This window comes from Strix uralensis, chromosome 5 (assembly GCF_047716275.1).
Source record: "Strix uralensis isolate ZFMK-TIS-50842 chromosome 5, bStrUra1, whole genome shotgun sequence".
NCBI lineage: Eukaryota > Metazoa > Chordata > Aves > Strigiformes > Strigidae > Strix > Strix uralensis.
The window spans coordinates 69,471,368-69,484,428 of record NC_133976.1 but is presented as its reverse complement, the minus strand read 5'-3'; the positions used below and the strand labels follow the sequence as shown (position 1 = coordinate 69,484,428).

At 39.3% G+C, this 13,061-nt stretch overlaps 1 protein-coding gene across 6 annotated transcripts in view; it reads right to left on the bottom strand.

The window, feature by feature from the left end:
• Positions 1-13,061, bottom strand: part of EPS8 (EGFR pathway substrate 8, signaling adaptor) — a 141,182-nt gene that overhangs the window by 100,466 nt on the left and 27,655 nt on the right. For 5 of the 6 annotated variants that reach the window (XM_074871519.1, XM_074871520.1, XM_074871521.1 and 2 more), the window contains exon 2: positions 4,803-4,947. The exons of the other annotated variant lie outside the window; for it this stretch is intronic. The gene's annotated coding sequence lies outside the window, so the exon portion shown is untranslated. The remainder of the gene's footprint in view (positions 1-4,802; positions 4,948-13,061) is intronic. 6 annotated transcript variants of the gene reach the window in all.

Below are 13,061 nucleotides of genomic sequence, written 5' to 3'. Positions count from 1 at the left end.
ACAAACATTAGGAACAAGGGTAATATGCAGGGAAGAATATTTTCCCTGAGCTGCCTCAGGTGGCAATTCATTCTTGTCAACCCCTGCTAGGGTTTTCTATAGCAGGGGAGAAACAAATAAAGTTCCCAAGACTTTCTTGAAGGCAATTCTTTACCTAGAAGTGATATAACTTCTTCAGACAACTGTACCATCAAACTATACTTGTACCAGTACTACTTCACAAGGAAAGCACGTAAGCCTCACATGGAATATTCATACACATATTCTAATTTTCACAGATTTTTGTATCAATATGCAGTTGTTATATCAGATTTTTGTATGTTAGTATGAAAAACATACTCACCTATTTCAAGCTGCAGTAAATTTAATAATAATTTGTTCTAATATTTATTGATAAATGTAGAGTAAAAAGAAACAATACTAACCCACAGACAGGTCCCCAGGTTTTTTCCTCAGTACAGAAAATGCAATCTTTGCAATGGTAAGGAAAAAAAAAAAAAAGAAAGCCCTCTCAGATAATAGCATTTCCCTCTTTCTTCTACAGACTACCTTTGTCAGTCTATTTCTCTACCTACTATCCTTCCTTAAGCCCAGGTAACAAGACAAAGCTCAGGTGTCATAAGCTTGTGCAAATAAGGCGTATCAGCTACCCTGCAACTCCCCTTCCATGCAATGGAAAAAAGCTACTGCTTTGCCATCACACAGTCTCCAGCTACCTGGTATGAAAGCAATGTGAGGAAGTGATCAGTAGATTAATACCACCTCAATAACTAGCTCTAAGACAACAGTTTTGTTATTTAACTCATTTTCTCATTTTGGGGAGCAGCCAAACATTGCCAGGATATGCTCTGATGTGGGGGTGAAAAGCCATGAGCTCAGCAGCATTGTTTTATATGCAGGACCAAGGCACATGCGCACTCTTGCTCGCACACCCTCCGCAAAGATTATTCATCACCACAGCAACCTCTCAAAACAAAGGTGGAAGCCAATTCAAACAGCCCTGTTCCTCTGATGACAGAGGATGAAGGGTGCTCTCTGCCTGCACCCTACAGAGGGTTTGTTTGATCGGGTTTGTTTTTATGTCATTGGATCCCATTTACTAATTTAATTTTCAGCAGCCCTGCATGCATGCCCAGAGAAGAGAATGGCCATACTTACGCATTAAACAAAAAAAATTCTATAGCCCCAGTTAAAAGGACAGAGAAGAACTCATTGATGTACAATTCCTTCCTGCCACATGGCTGAGCAAATGCTATACTCTCTTACACAAACCCACCATCACCCCACCTTTCCCGCACCCTTCCCTACGTACCAGGAATAGCTGCGCTAAAATAAACACCCTACCTAAAACCAAGAAAAACCCCAGCCTGTTTAACTACCACTTCTTCCTTCCTCTCCCCTCACTGCTCCTTTTCTTCACACCCTCTTTCACTCTGTGGGAGCTTAACGATTTTGGATATGTTAAGAAAAATCCAACCGAGACAGTAAAATAATTGTAAACTCAGCACAAACGAAAAGCAGTGTCTCTTCACTCCCTGAATATGGAAAGAACAAACCCCAATGCTTCCTCAAGTCACCTGAGAAAAGAGATTATGATCATTTCAAAACCTTTGCAACTACAAGCCAGGAGGAAAAAACACTGTCTGTAATGACAAGCTGTCAACACTCAGCAAGCAACGCGGCTCTTATTCATGACACTGATCCTTCGCCTGCAGAGCGGGGCACGTGGGCATCAGCAGCCACACCACATGCAATGGCAATACTCAAAATGCACAGATTTCTCTATTTTTTTAAAAAGAAAATCTCCCATCTGAGCAGCCAGGTCTTGATATGAGAATGCCCTACATATCTTCAGGATTTAAAAGACAGGGTAACCACGCATTCTGAAGTGCAGGATTGAAAGAACCCAATGGTTCCAAGGAATTTTATTTTTTAAATGGAAAACACAGGTGACTGGAGCAGATAACACAAAGTCTCAAAGGTTAAGACCCATTTACTCTCATCAAGAAGTAAATTAAACTAAATTTTGCTGCGGTGAAACCACCAGAAACACCCATTTAGCTTCAGTGATTCCATGGATCTAAGCAAAACATATGCTAACAAAGTAGTGGTTTGTTTATATCAACTGTTTAAGCTAACATTTTTCTTAAGTTTCAAAATAATCATTGATAGCTGACCATTAATCATTTGAAGGCTTATGATGGTTTGCAACTTCTGTGTTTCAGCATCCCAGCAATGTAAACATCTGGGACAGGAGGTTCATTTACCTGATTCTACAATAGTTATATTAGCCAATCACTTTGGTGAAATACTGATCTGACACCAAAAGATGCCTATAATTAAGAAGAGCTAGAAATGCAAAAAAAGAAGAGGATCAATTAAAAAAAAGTGTGATAAAATTCAGGTTACAGATAAAGATTCAAACTGCAGTTTCAGAAGAGCACACTGCATTTGCAGGTAGCAAAAAGCAATAGAGCAGGATTGAAAGCAAAGTACCAAACGTCATCTAACCGTAAGAGTAGGACACTCCACATATCCTGTGCTTGAAGCTCTATGTTCTATTACTACAGCACTCTCAGAAATAGATAAAAACCCTATATTTGAGCTCACACATGTTTCTTAAGTGCAGCCATAGGCAAACCCATCAAATTGGATGTATAGCACAAGGTGATTTACGTCATGGTGTAATCACTACTTGACGTGATAAGCAGGTGTTGGCTGACTCAATCTTTATTTGTGCAGTGAATTTTCAATGTACTTTCCTGATGATCTTGGGTTTCAAAAGAAGTCTCTCCACATGGAGATGCTTTCCCACCCATGCTACAGGGGAGCAAAGGTTTTTGCCGCCTTCCCCACGCTGGCATTCAAGCTTGTGAGCCAGACTGGGACCAAAGATATGACAGACAGCAACTAGTCTTAAATTTGGGACCATCCTGACCAAGGTACAGACATGCTGCCACTGCAAGAGAGTAATTTTATCTACACAAGATTATTAGGCTTCTAGAAAATCTGTGGTCTCTAACTTCTAATAGTTGAAAATGCTAACTGGTGAAAAAAAGTGCACCTACCAAAGCAATAACGATTTTAAATAAAAAAACACCACTTCAATTACTACCTTGCTTTCTGTTTCTAAGCACCTAGAAAATCAATTGCAACAATTTTAAAACCTTTCTCCTCCAAAGCTGCTGGAGTTAGCACTAAAGTTGTTCTATTATTTAAGCGCTGGGGTTCAGAGTTCTTGAGCAGGATAAAGAAACTGGGTCTATCTTCAGCAGTTCTCAAGACAACAGCTGTTACACTTGAACTGAAGTGGGAAGAGCAGCAGCAATGTGAATGAGGAGAACTTAAGGACAGGTATCTTCCAACTTGCAAAAAAACAATGGATACTTCATAATAGCACCAAATTTGTTTTCCCAAAATTTCCCTTAATTAAAACCTACTTGGTTTAGCCTGGTTTAAGAGACTACTGGACCTTCAAATAATGTACTGTTCTGCCTTTGCCTCCTCCAGCATAGAGCCAGAATTATCCTCGTAATTTTTCAGGCCAGAGTAATTTTACAACTCCATTGCTAATCAAGTTAGCACGTACAGCTCAGTATGGCACTGACCTCCAGGTTTTTGTCCAAATATTACAACAAGCACTCTTAACAACATGGTAAAGACCTGGAAGAGTCAGACAAGAGCCCGGGATATTCAGTATCTGACGCTGAGCTGTACCATACCAATGTTTTAATGGGACTATGTCCACGTACAGAGAGGCTACTTTCCCCAAATTTCACAGAGATGTTTAAATGACTAGCAATAGCTAAGGGCACATGTGTTGTTTTTAATAGTGAACGTGTGCTTTGCAGACCAGGCTGCATCTCATCAATAATTCCTTGGTGCAACACTCCTGGGAAGACAGCAATCAGCCCAGCATGACAGAGCCTTAAATAAAACAGGGTGTTACAAGGTGCAAGGCAGCACTCCACACATTTGCTGTCAAAGAATCACAGCATTTCAGCTGTTGGAAGAAGCAGATTGCCATTGTTTTATCAAGGAAAATCACAGATGGGAGAAACTGACTGGAAACTACCTTCCCCTCAAAAAAAAAATAAAATTGCTAGCTATTATCTTTTGCAGAGAGGGTGTCTAGTATTGAACTGAAGACAGGATCACACTTCGGAGGTCAAAACAAGCACGCTCTTTTCTTTACAAAGTATTTTCAAAAGGAAGCTGTGGATGAAGTTTTTCTGCACACAGCCACACAGAGACTTAAACAGGAAAAAAACCCAAACCCATGCACTTACATAAAAGGCTTCAGGGAGTTTCATTTTCTATTCAGCTGGAAAGGGAGTGAACAAGCACACGCACACACAGGCATATGCATTTTTAATCATCCTCATGCTGACAGCAGTCAGTCACTACTTCTGTTATCAGAGCCCCACAGATTGTATTCCCAGGCTATGAAGCGCTAAGGCAGAGGGTATGAAACCTCCTCTGATAAGAAAGGCATGCTGATGCCTCTAGTACAACACACCAACTGCTACAGATTTGAAGTTTGGCCTCACCAGGATGTTACTCATTCAGAGGGAACGAAAAAAAAAATCCATAAACATACAAACAAATAGTAAGGATTTCTAAGATTAGCTGGTAACCTGGATCACTCATTTTCTCTAAACTCATCAGTCACCCCCTGGGAAAAACATGCAAGACAGGTGAGTCTTTGCACCAAGAAACTTACAGTTTGCAAAAAGGTGCCAGCTGTTAAAGAGAGAGAGAGAAAGAGAGAGAGAGAGGCGCTGCATTTACATAAAACTCACCAGTGACCACTTCTGCTAATGCCACGTGCCTAGGATTAAAACTTCAGACCTGGTAGCTGCTGTCCCTGCCACTGCTTGATTGAGCTCAAGTGGCTGGCATGTCTCCAGGGTCACTCAGAAGCCAGTTGCCCAACAGGACAAATCACTGAAAAATAGAAGAGAAACAGGTTCAGCTTTGCAATTCCACTGTGCATTACACAATCAGTTAGACTTGCTAAGTACTGACTTCCTAAAATGTGATTCCCTTTATTGCATGAGAAAGAAAAGTACATTTCTGACTGAAGTTCATCCCCTACTGTCAAATGTGAACTTTCTAGATACCAGTAATATCAAAAAGAACTCCTCTGTACAGCTAATGAGAACCTCATAGTCAGGATACCAAGGCAACCTCCATCCTAAACCCTGCTTTCAAGTACAGTTTGGGGCTGGATCCCTCTTCAAGGGTGGATGAGGAGTTTACAGAGCCATGGACCTGACAGTCTCAGCAGAGCTGAGAAGGCTGCAAACCCAAAGGGAACAAGCGTGCAACATGTTCGTAAACACACTTTGTAAAAGCCTGGTCAAGCGTAAGAATGGAGGTATTGGTGAGAGCGGAGCCCCTTCCTCACCTCGCACCCCTGCCCCTGTCAGGAAGCAACTTTGCCCATGCAGCCCCTGCACTCCCAGCACTTGGCCATGGCCAAGAGGCAAGCAGCCCAGGGTTGAGCTCACAAGGCAGCCACGTGGCCCAAATGGGAAAGAGATGGGAAAAAACGTGTTTGTATTGAGAGAAACTGGGGACAGCTCAAAAAACTCCCCACAAACTAGTGGGGGCTGGAGCCCATGGGGTGCTTGGGGAAGGAGGATGCAGGAAAGGAAGAATAAGGTGAAAACTAAGACAAGAGGCAGAAGAAAGAGATAATTATGGTGTTCTCCCATTTTCTCCTCAAATTTTTGCCACCCCTCAATTTTGTATCCGAAATTCAAGAGTTTGGACAAGCTTAGTTCTTTTCTATTTCATTTCTTCAGTCACATTCAACACTTTGTTCTAACCTGGTTGCACATATAAGTTGCTTCCAGCTTCATAGCTGCACCATCCCAGGCACTGACCAGTCCTTCAAATTTTGCCAAACCTGCCCTGTTTACAGTTGAATTTTCTGAGGAGCTACTCTCCTTGGGACATCATTTTGACATTATCCCAATTCTGTGACTTCTACGAGAGGTTCCATTCCCCCTCCCTTACAGGTCAGCCCTGCAGTGATCTTTTCCATTTTATGATAAATCCAATTAAAAATAATTAAAAAATGCAGATCAACTTGAACAAAATTAGAATTAGGAAGAAGCAGTAACAAGTCAATCCAGTAACAGGGCAAGTAGCAATAGCTCAATTTGGTCAATCTGAATTGATCCAGTAGTTGCATATTAATATAGGAAGTAGTATATTGAGCTAGTTTATATACTGAGCTGTATCAAGTTGCTTACTATATGACCGGATTATAGTGGTGGTTTATCTGTTAATCTAATTCTGTCAAAAACTTAACATTCTAATATTTTATGGCGAGATAGGCAATTAATAATTTGCTGACCAGGAAACCCGCATTGAAGAAAGGATAACACATGGACACAGCACATTAATGCAGCACAGCCTGCCTTCCATCCATACCTCATTTCCCAGCTATGAGTCTCAGCCTTTCCCAGCTCACTTGCCTTAGGCAAGACCCTCTACCCCTCCATGCCCATTTTCTCCCTTCCAAAACAGGATAAAGGTGACAGTCTTCTTGATAAAATACAAGTGCGGGTGATGAGGAGCACTCTAAAAGCCAGGTATGGTTAGTAGCACATCCAATGCTTGCCAATACTCTGGGTCACTGTGAGATGGATGCCACTGATTTCACAGAGGAACCAAGGTTAAACGTTGAAAAAGCAACAGACCAAAAAGCCTTCAGGAGCAACCACAGCGAGACTTTTGTGTGTAAGTCTTTCTCTCTCAAAAGGGCAGGGAGGCCAACACAGCCACGTGAAGAAAGAGGAAAAAAGGACATGCTCAAAAGTTACCTCTAAATAAAACAGGGTCATCTATAAAGACAGGGGAATAGGCTTGGCTGCATGTGTACATATATGCACATACATATATGTATATGTATGTAAAAAAAGAGGGCAGACTACACCTCTTTTCTTTTCCAATAGTAACTTGTGATCTCAGTAGCTTCTTACACAGAATTTAGTTTTTCTCAGTAGTATGGAAGAACTAAAGAATTCTGACACGAGAAAAAAGTACCAAACACTAGCACATTCATTGTTTCCAAGCTCCTCATCTCCAAAATTTGTGACAGGTTTGGGGATTCTTATCGGAAAGCCAGTGTAAAACTGAAAAGGAAAAAACAGGTTCCACTGATGAGTCTCTGAGCTCCTCCTTGCTAATGTGATTTTACTGTTTGCAGCCCTAGACATGAATACAGTTAATGAAAAATGACTGTGCAAACAAAATATCAGATAATGATGGGAGGGGGAGGGAAGGGTGAAATAATTGTGTGGGTGGCTTCGATTGGATTTGGCATCAATTAGACAAATTGATGCCCTCTTAATTATAGGAAAAGGTCTTTGGTAGAAAGATAAGAGACATGACAATCAAAACACCTTAGTCTTTGGATTTAAATGGATTGAAATGCAAAGTTCACAAGGTTGGGGTTTTTTGTGTGTTTTTATAATAAAAAAAAACTTAGCTCTTTCTCAAAAATTGCATCTGAATATGTGTGTAAACCTTCAGCTCACTTCAAAGCTGTTACAGCAGAGATTTGTTCTGCTTTTAACACTCCCTGGGAATACTGCTTACTACAAGTAGGACTGCCTCCTACAAGGTACAAGATTTCTTTCATCTCCCTTCTAGTAAGAGCCCAAATCAGTAGGAGTTACAGCCACTTGAAGAATCAGTCCAATAACCTATCAACATTACTTAAGATCCTCCCCTAATTGGTTCCACTGAATATATTATCTAAAGAGGGCACTAGAGATTGCTCCCTGTTTGATTAAGGTTGCACAGCACACATTTTTTTCCCTGCTCTTATTTGCTATTCCAGCAGCTCATGCCAGATTCTCACATTAGGAGAAATGCCTAATATAAGCACATGAAATGCACTGTCCTCACTATTCTTTTAGAGTAGCTTAATAATATCCTTAAAAAAAAAAAAAAAAAAAAAAGCGCAAAAGGGAAAAGAACATCTCTCTATAAAACTCACAGACAATTCCTCAACTATCAATAAAAAGAGTCCCTCACAGTTCTGGATGTTTTACTACTACTCCGTACTTCTACAGCCTTTTTTAAGTAACACCACAATCATACAACCCATATTTACACCATCATTTCTACAATGAGATATAACCACTTCTGAATAAATGCTACTTTATAAACAGCATCTACTATCCTACAATTTATAATCACCATTTCTATTACTATTTATCATCAACAGATCTCAAATAGAGTTTAAAAGATTTAATTATACTGCCCAACTACCTCTGCAGATGTGACTTACAAAGTGAAAGCACAATTCAAGGCAGAATTTATTCAGGAAATAGGAACTGCGATACTTAATCTTGCAAAATAACAGAGGGATAATTTAAAGTAAGGTATCTACAAAGAATAGCGTCTGTGCCAAGAGATTGTTTGTATTGGTTTTGCAAAGAAGGGACAGAATGTTCTCATCCAAAAAGCCACAAAATAAACTTCCTGAACCAATGTGAGTTTTATTTTTGCTTCTATTTAATCCAAGTAAGTGCGGCCCAGCGAGACTTACTTAGTAAGAAAAAAATACCAAAACCTTCAATTAATTTGGCATAGCCTTGTCTTGAAAAAGCACAGTCACACCTTTCAAAGTGAGTGGAACTGGCCACCTGAACAGATCTAGAACCACTGCTGCTCTGTGAAATTAGTAATAATAGACTGGAAGGTGGTTCTTTGGACCATGTTTTTACAATCATTTTTTTTTTCCCCACAGAATTCTAAGCAGCTGTAATCAACTCTTTTTTTTTTTTTTTTAAATGCTAGTCTCTTGATGCATACCAGCAGGGTTTGAGAATGTGGAGATAAGAGATGCAGGACCTTGAGGTCGTAAAGAAGCACAGAGAAAAGAACCTGAAGTCATCAAATACCAGTTTATCAAACATAATATTTTGTTCCTAAATCAGTCATATACGTCTTCTAGGAAAAAAACAAACTAAACACAACCCACTATCACAAAAAAAAAAAAACAAAACAAAAACCCACAAACCAACAAACACCCAAACAACTTCAGCTTGGCTTTTATTTCCTTTTGCATTTCAGGAGTTGATGGTTAATTCCATAGGGAAAAGCTTCTTTGCAAGGCAAAGAGAAAAGCATTAGTGGCGAGGTCAAAAGAGACAACATATCGTTTAGTGTGATGTTTTTATAAACCCTGTTTAGAAATAGTAATGGATTTAAAATAAATACAATTATATACACCCTCTACCCTACATGAGGACACTGAGCCCCAAAAAAACCCCATTTATGTCTAACTATGACAGTCCAGTTTACATGTACATTTGTGAAAGTTTCTTGACTAACAGAAATCCTCATTTAACAAAACATACAATGCAAAACTACTTCCAGAACCACTAGAAGTACAGTTTTTCCTATCAATGTTCCATAGGCATATTTGTCATATTTGCCACACAAATGCCCATCTCTTTTCAGTCTCATGGGCTGAGATGCCGCCTCACTTTGCCTGAAATGGGCAGAATGCCAAGAGACAGAAACCTCCACACAAATCATATACAAGTCAGACACTTCTTAAAAGATTGTATTTAACAATATAATTTCAAAATGCTGCACTACAAACTCACTGTAGAAGAGTCATCCTAAACAGACTGATAAAATACCCTCCAGAACTGGGAAGGATATCAAAAAAGACAGAAACCTAATGGAAAGACAATAAAACTGCAAAATATATTTCATGTTACTTATACTGATACAAAGTTTCCTAAATCTGAGTCAGATGTTGAAAAGTTGTCCATCCTCATTGTCACAGAAGTTCAAAACTGCTATCAGGTTTTTTTTCCTGTTATTACTGCCCTTTGAATGTTTATACCTTCCTTGGTTCTGTACATTAATGTCCGACTTGGTTTTTTAACAGCTGTTAGATCAGTGGCTATTTACTTGTCACTGTTTCCTTGTTTACATTTGCCTTTTTCCTGGCTTCAACTTCTTGCAGGGTGAACAATGAAATCTGTTTTAGATTCCTCCTGCCACGATGTTTAGGTTTCAAGCTCTGCAAGGATCAGGTTTATTCATTTGAAAACCTATCGGTACCATTTTAATTTTGTTTTATTTTGAAATAGGAAACAAATTATATTAGTCTCAGTTTTTATAAAAGTTGTTTTCATATATTCAACTTGGATTCACTTCTAAACTTGAGCGCATAAAAGTTATACTGGCAAATATATTCATATATAAACCCTTAGACTCCCTATCAGAGGCATACCTTGGTAGCATTCCTAGAAGTATTCTTTTTTAAATTGAAGTAAAGAGAGATTATTAAAAAAGACTCACATGGTTAAGTTTCTGCCTTTCTGAAGTCAAAAGATGGTTGGTCTTACATTTCAACAGACCTGGGATTTCTTGTTAGGGCTACAGAGGACAGATCCCTCTCTTCAGATACATGCATGTGGTAAGCAAACAAAACCGAGAGCAGCATATTATTCAGGAAGATTAGATTACTGTATTCAAATACTGTTATAGACTTTACAAGGATGTGCATAGAGGGTATCGCTGTGGGGAACAGACACATGGATGTTAGTGGCTCAACCATAAATTCCCCGCCTGCTCCCACGAAAGGAGATTGTGAGATCATGAGCACTCTTGAAAACTACATTGACTCTCAGACCTTTGACAAGGACTGATGTAGCTTTAAAGATGTGTGGGAAGCATGACATATGGTATCGGAAAAAGCAGTAAGAAAAACAATTTGTTTTTTGGAAAGAAGCAGGGGGCATGAGAAGGGGAAGGTGTCTTTCCAGTCGCTCTGAAGGGAGTTCTATGTGACTTGAAGAGCATTTTAAATTCCAGATACTACCTTGTGGTAAAAACACCCATCGTATCCCTGTTCACCATGCAGATAGTTTGCATTCCCTCTGCACCACCCAAAGACATTTCATTTATTTCATTTTCTTTCATCCTATTGCTGGCTTAGAAGGGGATGTTGTTTGCCACAGATGCTCAGAGCAGCAGAAACTAGACTGTGAGAAGTAACTGTGCTAGTTCTTCTAGCTGACCATTTTTGCTCAATTTTCCTGTTCAGCAAAGGGAAAAAAAAAAGCCAGATGACATTCCACTCAAACAGGAAAACAAAGAGGATATGCACGGACTGTGGTAAAACAACATCCATCCTTTGCATACCTCAGTACTAGAACCTACCAAAACGTCCACTGTCCTCAGTAGTGAAGAAAATGAACTTTTCCAGCTGCTTGCTATCAACTCCTTCCTTCTCTAGCCCTCTTGTAAAATGAGAGCTGTAATAATCCAAGCAACTGTCCCACTGTAGCCTGAAAAGTCAGGTTCCTCTTATTTTTTCAGAAAGGCAAACTGCACTATACAAAATGTCCAATATTAATACTGAAATTTAACAAATAAAGAAACTTGTTTAGAAAATTTGCTAATCTTGCCTTCTGTAAAATTATTATAGCCCATATGTCTTAAGAGACTTCTAGTGATGTGGAGGAAGGAAGCTGGAAAAAAGGGAACCCCTTCACAAGGACAAGGATGGGGAAGCAGCACAAAGGAGCAGTAATTAGATAGTTAAGAAGACGACTCATGGCCAAAAAGTGAATGACTGAACATTTCTCTCAGACCAGTATAAATTTAAAACTGAGAAGTTATTAGCCCTTCCTGAACCTGACTCTTCCTAATTCTGCTACAACACTGCAAAACTCTGTCATCAGAAAGATCATGATTCTTTTCGGTTTATCAAGGAAAGCACAAAAATCAGGCAGCCTTTTGAAATCACTTCTACAAAGAAAAGCACAGAGGTTTCAACATCAATACACCTACAGAACTTCACCACACTATGGCCACTATGGTAATAAAAGTTATTTTAAGCACAGCCTATAGTAATAAATCAGTTTTAGTGCCAATAACTTTCTGTTTGTAGCTGAGGAGCAGGGGGAGATTCCCCATCATGATGTAACCAGAAGTTACTTCCAACCTATATCGAAACTTGGATTCATGAAATTTTTATCTCAAAAGAAGACAGAGCACACCACAGACATGGCCTCTGAAACACCTAAAACTTGTATCAAGCTCATATAATTTTTTCCACACTCAAGCACATCAAGTCACATAGCTTATACTCAATAATAGACCCAGATACTCTTCATCAGTACATACTATCCTTTCCCCGGGAATCACAAATAGGTGCAGTATCAAGACAAGTGGATACCACAATTTTCAGTTCATCTCCTCATTTTCCTCAAACACCATTTCTTACCCATGCCTTTAAATTTATCCTAATTAGAATCACTCATGTTAAGAGTTCATCTAGTTCACTGGGTTCAAAGCATTGCACTGTAAGTGATGTTTTCCAGTCTCTTGAACTTGCCCATCACGGTAATAAAGCTTCTGCTCACCTCAGCACCTAATAACCTTTTTTCTTCTACTCCATCATTGGTACTGACCACAGTCTTTGAACTTGTTATTTTCTGTATGACCTCTACTTCATGAATTTATCAGAATTTAATGTGCTTCATTGTATCACGTTCCAAGTTAAATCATCCTAAAAATCAATGCAGTTATGAAAAGCAAGGTTTGTAATAGCTTTCCTTAGTCTACTAACGCAGCTGGGGGAAAAAAAAGAAGCAAACCTGTTTTCAGGCCAACTATCAAGTCTGACGAAAAAAGCAGTATGTTATTTTGTCAAAAAAAAAATCAGGAACCTAATAGTCTGCCTACTCTGTAACAATGACAACATGGCAATTTGCTTGGGGCCACTCTATTCCTTCAAAAGAATCTGCAATGCTCCAAATAGAGCATAACTACTAATTCCTATAAAAACCAGATTCAAACAACAAAACATATTTTTATACTACTTATCACTACCACTTTACTACTTCTGTTGCTAGTTCCTACTGCACTAATACACATTACGAGGAGCAATCCAGTCTGGAACAGGACTCTGGCCAGGACAGAGGCTTGTGACACTCTGAAAGGCAAGGATTTCTAGAGACCTTGAGCTAAATATCCTCCTCAGATCCTACATAAGAATAACAAACATT